The following is a 6,765-nucleotide window of genomic DNA, read 5'->3' as shown; positions in this document are numbered from 1 at the left end:
TAAGGCCAAGGATGCTCCTCGGTCACGATCCCTAATTTTTGAATGGTTGTTGCAGACACAATATTCTCACAACTTTCTACGTCAATCACAAAGCGACATATTTTTCTTGAGATGGTACAAGTGGACTGGAAGATGTTGGTCCGCAACCAATCTTCCTCAATGGCTCATGGCATTAGGCAAGATCACCTAACAACCAATGCAGTACCCACGTCTCCTCCGATAATCTTCTTAACCTCCTTATCATTGGGGTGATCTAACACTGCCACTTCTTTATCCTCCTCAAAATTTGCTGCTTCAATGAGAAGGACCTTCTTGTCGGTGGACTTCTTGCACTTAGTTAGACTATGTTCCGATTCTCCACAGCCAAAACACCGAAATGTGATGCTGATTACCTTGCTGGACTAGATAGTCATTCAGCCACTGCTTCACGCCATAGCTTCACGCCACTAGGGGGATTATTGTTGCTACCACTACTGCTATGCATCACAGAAATACTAGGATTACACCTCCCTTACTTCTCCACCTGTAGAGCCCTTGGATGTGCTGTAGATACAGAAATAGGATCAAACATGTTAATAGTATCCTGAACTTGCATCCTCAACCCTCTAATGTAACGGGCCACCAACTGATCATCTGTCTCCTGAACTTGTTTCGGGCCACATGTTGGTAAAACTCAGTGTTGTAATTGTCCACCGACTTGTTACCTTGCCTCAAATTCTACAGCCTTTTCTACATCAACCTCTGAATGTTATAAGGAAGGAATTGCTCAGTAGATGCTTCTTCATCTTCTCCCATGTATAGATCTTTGGCTTTCCCAATCGATTCCGTGTTAGCTTCAGTTGCTGCCACCACACAGTGGCTCTATTCCGAAGCCTGGTGGCCACTAAAGGCGCGCGTTTATCTTCCGACATGCCTTTGAATTCCAAGATCTCCTCCACAATCATCAATTAATCGAGGAACTCCTCTGGTTGTAGGCCTCCATGGAATTCAGGAATTTTGGTGCGCATCCTCATCTCCCATTGCCTCTAGTCGTATTCCGCAGGACCTCTCCTTATTGTGTCACCTCCTTACCAGGACCAACATTAGTTTGGGAAACGTTTGTTATCTAGTTACTCATCATCGCTGCTAACCTTTGGGTCATCACATCCATCATACCCTTAAATCACTAATCTATTAGTTGCACCAATTTTTGCTCCAATTGATTCATCTGGTCGCGCTTATAGATGTCTTGAAGGTTCTGCTCAGGTCTAGGTTCCATGTCACCTCCAAGAACGAACCTCACTCTGGTACCAACTGGCACTGCAGGAATAGGGTTGAAGACTTGTTTAGTCTGAGAATGCCTAAGTCAACAACAATGTAACAAACCTAAATCCTGTTTAGTCTAAGAATACCCAAGAATTTAGAGAAATGAACAAACTAAATGTTATTTCATTAAAAAAAACTCCCTTCTTAGCTCGAAGGCTTACAATTAAATAGACCAACAAGAAAACCCTAAAAACGATATAAAAACTAAACAAATTGAAAATTTGCCAAAATTGGAAAATTCCCAATTGACATTATAGAAATAAAAATCATAATTAAACAAAGGGAATGCCAAAATTGGCACCTCAATAAGAGATTCATAGCCTAAGATATGGTTGGACAAAATCTTTCCATAAACGGCAAAATTGTTGTTTTCGAGGCCCAGATGATGGAATTTGGCCGAAAACTGATATGACTCACCAGCTTGTGCAGCAAGCTCTTGTGTTTGTTGACCTGTTTTCCATCTAATGGGAACCTCTGATCACCAAAATTAGCCGTTCAGAAAAATTACCAAAATGACCCTGCCTAGGTCATGTCCCACTTGTCTATGTCCCACTTGTACGTCCATGTAGGCACATGCTAGTACATAACATGATTGTTGAAGATGCCTTAAGAAGATACAATCACAAATTGGGATGATGATGAAAGTAAATTCTCATTCCTCGTCAGTCGAGAGTGCACTAAAAATTTTCAACAAAATCTAAGAAGAAATGCAGAATCACGTGATCAAGAAGTACATCATCAACTTCGATCGGACTTGGTGGAGCACGTTTGGCTCCATTTTTGAGTGAACAAAGAAGATTAAATTAGTGTTTTTATATCTTTTATTAATGACTTTAATTATGTAATATATTTAGTATTTTTGATTTATATTAAGTTGTTTCTTTATTTCTTAATCAATTTGATAATTTTTTTTATTTTTATCATCCCACAATTAATTAAATTTTTTCAAAATAATATGAGAATTTATTATTATTAATATATTTTTATTATTTTAAATATTTATTTTGAAATATAAATTTTTAAATTAATTATTTTATTATTTTATTAATAATATTAAATATTTTTATTAAATAAATATTTTTTAATGAAATATTTAATGTAAATAGTTAAAAAAATAAATGAAATGATTGTGGGCCGCATATTTTATTATAACTATTATGGGAGATAGTTTAATGGGTTGATGAGGTTGCATAGGCATCAAACTTTAGGATAGTAAACGGTTAAAGTTGCTGTCAGTATTCTTGATTGTTGCCAATTTCATTGTTAAATTTTTATAGTAATGAAATATCTCTTTTTAACAACAGATAAATCTATTGCCTTTTTGTTGTTGTTTCCCTTATAGATTTTATAGGTGTATAATGGTCATGTAGTATTATTTTTTTATATTGATAAATTGAATAAACCACAAATACATCAAAAGAGAAAACAAGTAGAAAAGGCGACAACAGTCCCACGATACAGAAGTTAGAACAAAAGAAGGATATAAAGAAAAGAGGTCTACTAGGAGTGGAGATAACAACTGAAAAACAACAGAGAGAGTCGTGTAGTATTTGGAATCCACTCACGAATTCAAAGGTCACCTTTTTTTGTAGGTATAATACCCGAATTGGTCCCTCTACTTTTCTCTCTTTTCCTTTTTGATCCCTTTACTCAGAAATACGCCCCACTAATCCCTCTACTCTTGAAAATGACCCAATTTAGTCCCTCTACCTTTAATCTCTTCCCATCTAGTCCCTCTACTCTTGAAAATATAACCAATAATTGGGCTATTTTAGAGTAGAATGGACTAAGTAGAACCATTTTCAAGAGTAGAGGGACTACTTGGGAGCATTTATGAGTAGAGGGACCAAAAGGAAAGAGAGAGAGAGAAAACAGAGGGACCAATTTGGGTATTATACCTTTTTTGTATGAACAATTATAAATAGAGATATAATTCAAAGATCAAGTTAAGTACTATTTTGTTAATGTTTTTCAATGAAATATCATTTTAGGATTATTCATCTTTAGAAAATATCTAACCCTTTTAATGAAGTTTTTGATAAATGGTATACTTCAATTTATATAGTAATGCTTACTATGATGTTGATTATTTATTGTACTTTTTAGCTCACTCCTTTCTTTTCTTGCATACATGGTTTATTTAGTAGGGGCCTCAAATGGTTGAATCAATGTGTTAAATTGTGTTTGTGGATGTCTTAAGAAGGCTATGATGGTTTGGTTTTGTTGTCAATCTAAGAGTTGTTTAATTTTTAATTATGTCTAAGAGTGATTTTTTTATTTTACTATTTATAAAATGTGGGCAAGCCACATCAGGAGCTTGAACAGGTTGGGAGTTACTACCTCAATGCACCTGTGTTCTCACCTTGTGTGGGTTGAGGTTTGAACTTGCCTTCTCAGTAAGGACAAGAACACATTACACGAGGGCCTCAATGCAATAGACCAAAAGGTCCGTGACTATATATAAGAGTTGTATTAGCTTATTTTTATAGTTGGTATATTTCTATATTTATTATTCACTTTTGTTTAGGACATCGTTAGCTGTCAGCGACCATTAGCGGTTGGGTGCCATGCTTGTCACTAGAGCATAGGTTTAAAATCTTTTAGGGGTTGTTTGGTATCCTGCAAGTAGGTGTAAGTAGGTGTAATAATGCAAAAGGTTTTACATGTAAAACTATGTTTGGTTGCCTGCAAAATTGATTTTACATGTAAATTATTTTACGTGAGAGGCTTGTTTTGTAGGATTTCCACTTACATCTAATTTAGTTATAAGTGGAAATCCTGCAAAACCAAACGTTATAATCACCAAACCTATCGCGTCCCATTGCTGAATGACGCCATACTCTACAAATACTATACCAGCCGCACCACCTCCCACCGCCGCGGCTCTATCATCCTCACCTCCATCCTCTCCATCCTCACCGCTATTACAGGCCTCCTCTACCTTTTCCTCCGTCCTAGGCTCCCTTTCCTCTTAGCTGATCACCTCACCTTTCTCAACATCATCTTCCACGAGATCGACGCCATTCTCCACGCATCCAACCAAAACAACAAGATCAACTTCCATTATCTCTCTGGTGGCTCCCTTTTTGTCTCCTACTTTGGCGTCCCCCTCGCTCTCTCTCCGTGGCCAGAGTTCAAGCAAGTCCCTAGCAACATAAAGGTGTTAGAGACGGCGTTAGTTGAGATGGCATTTCGCCAAGGGATATGATGTTAGGGATGAAGATGACAGTGCTGTGCCCCAATTTATTATTTATTATTATCATATTTTAAAAAATAATTAATCTTTAAATTGAATCATTGAGATAGAAAAAATGAAATTAATTAGTTTAAAAAATAAATTTAATGAAATTAATTGAGAGTTCTGTGCCCCAATTTATTATTAATTATTATTATTATATTTTAAAAAATAATTAATCTTTATATTGAATCATTCATAAAGAAAAATAGAATAAATTAGTTTAAAACAACTAATTTGCTAAATCAACTAATTAGTTTTAAAAAATAAATTTAATGAAATTAATTGATGGTGATGTGCCCCAATTTATTATTTATTATTATTGTATTTTAAAAAATAATTAATCTTTAGATTGAACCATTGAAATTGAAAAAATGAAATAAATTAGTTTAAATTAACTAATTTATTAAAGGGAAAATTATTTTTTAGTTCCTGAAAGTTTCAAAACATCCCAGACAGACCCTCTGACATTTGAATTTGCCAGACAGTCCTTCTTTTTGCTGACTTATTTTTCAATCCCTCGACAATGTACTTTTTCAATTAATGCGACTTACTACATTGAGTTTTAGTCTATTTTACAACATGTACTTCCTGCTTAAAAATATATAGTTTCCATTTAACATTGCGTGCTTTCGTTTAACCACATAAATTTTCACTTAACATATAGCACATTTGCATTTAAAATTTGACTTTTTCCAGCTTAAAAATTATTAGTTTCAGCTTAAAATTTGGTGTTTTCGCTAACTACATAAGTTTTCACTTAACATATAACACATTTGCGTTTAGAATTTGACTTTTTCAGCTTAAAATTATGGGTTTCCGCTTAAAATTTGGTATTTTCGCTTAAAAGCCGAGAATCATTTCGGTTAATATCTGTTACCTTTATGTCAACATCAATCACTTTTATGTCAGAAAGGTCTGAAAAAAATAACACTCATGTGAAAAAAGAAGGATCTTTTGGGAATACTCAAAGTCATGGGGTTTTTTTGTGAATACCTGAACTTTGGAGAGACTTTTTGTTCATTTCCAGTTTATTAAATCAACTAATTAGTTTTAAAAAATAAATTTAATGAAATTAATTATTTTAGTTTAAATTATTTTTTATGAATAATATGGGTAATCTTACCCCTTCATTTACATGGTAACCATATCTTTTAATTTCTCAAACCAAACAAACAAAAAGTAAATGCAGCATTTCCAATTACAGCAAACCAAACATAAATAATGTAAATTGAAATGCAGCATTTTCACTTATATTGTAATTCCACTTACATGTAATTTCACTTACAGGCAACCAAACAACCCTTTAGTATCTGGACTACATGTTTGGAGGCCCTTTAAAATATTTATTCATAGTTTGCAAGATCATGCCAACAACATCGAATATTAAATTGCTAGGTTATTCACTACCAAGATGATCCAAGGGTGTTAACTCTTATTAACTATTTGCATATAGGTTGATCTCTATGCTCTAACAGATACATAGGACTTCTATGGTTTCCATAGATTAACTCTAAGGTGAGGTCATAGTAATTGTACACTCACCACGAGCTTGCTAGGGAATGCCCTTTAGGACCTCCTTGAGAACACTCACTACAAGAGTTAAGAATTTTAGTGACAACTTTTTTTGTGTCACCCTGCTATTTTGCTAGAAATATTAGATTTTTTGTGTCAAAAAAGTTAATAGACACTATTGCTTAAATTAATTATGATAACTTATATTTTTATCACTATTATAGTGATAATTGTGACAATTTAATATATATCACAATTAAATTGCCACTATTAATATATTAATAGTGCTAAAATTTATTTTGTGTGTAGTCTTCATTACTAAAAGCATATGTCAAAAATTTCTTGATGAAAATGATGTGTAATTGTGATAAGAAACATTGTCGTTACTATAATTTTTCATTTATTGTAACAAAAGTGTTCTCCGTCACTCAACATATATTTTTATTACAACAGCTTTGTCACAAAAACATTCAACCATTTAGTGGCTACTAAATATTGTCACAAAAATTAAATTTCTAAACCAGGTTATTGGGGTTTTTATGCTAAAAAAGTTAATTGTCACAATAGTTTGGATTAGTTGTGACATCTAATTATTTTGTCACTATTACAATTTCAATTGTAAAAATTTAGTATCCATCGTAATTATACATCTTTGTCGACAATTTTGGATATAAATTAACATGTAGTGCCTAATGAATGTTGTCATAAAA

The sequence above is a fragment of the Dioscorea cayenensis genome, unplaced genomic scaffold, assembly GCF_009730915.1.
Source record: "Dioscorea cayenensis subsp. rotundata cultivar TDr96_F1 unplaced genomic scaffold, TDr96_F1_v2_PseudoChromosome.rev07_lg8_w22 25.fasta BLBR01001996.1, whole genome shotgun sequence".
Taxonomy (NCBI): domain Eukaryota; kingdom Viridiplantae; phylum Streptophyta; class Magnoliopsida; order Dioscoreales; family Dioscoreaceae; genus Dioscorea; species Dioscorea cayenensis.
This window is presented reverse-complemented; position numbering follows the sequence as displayed.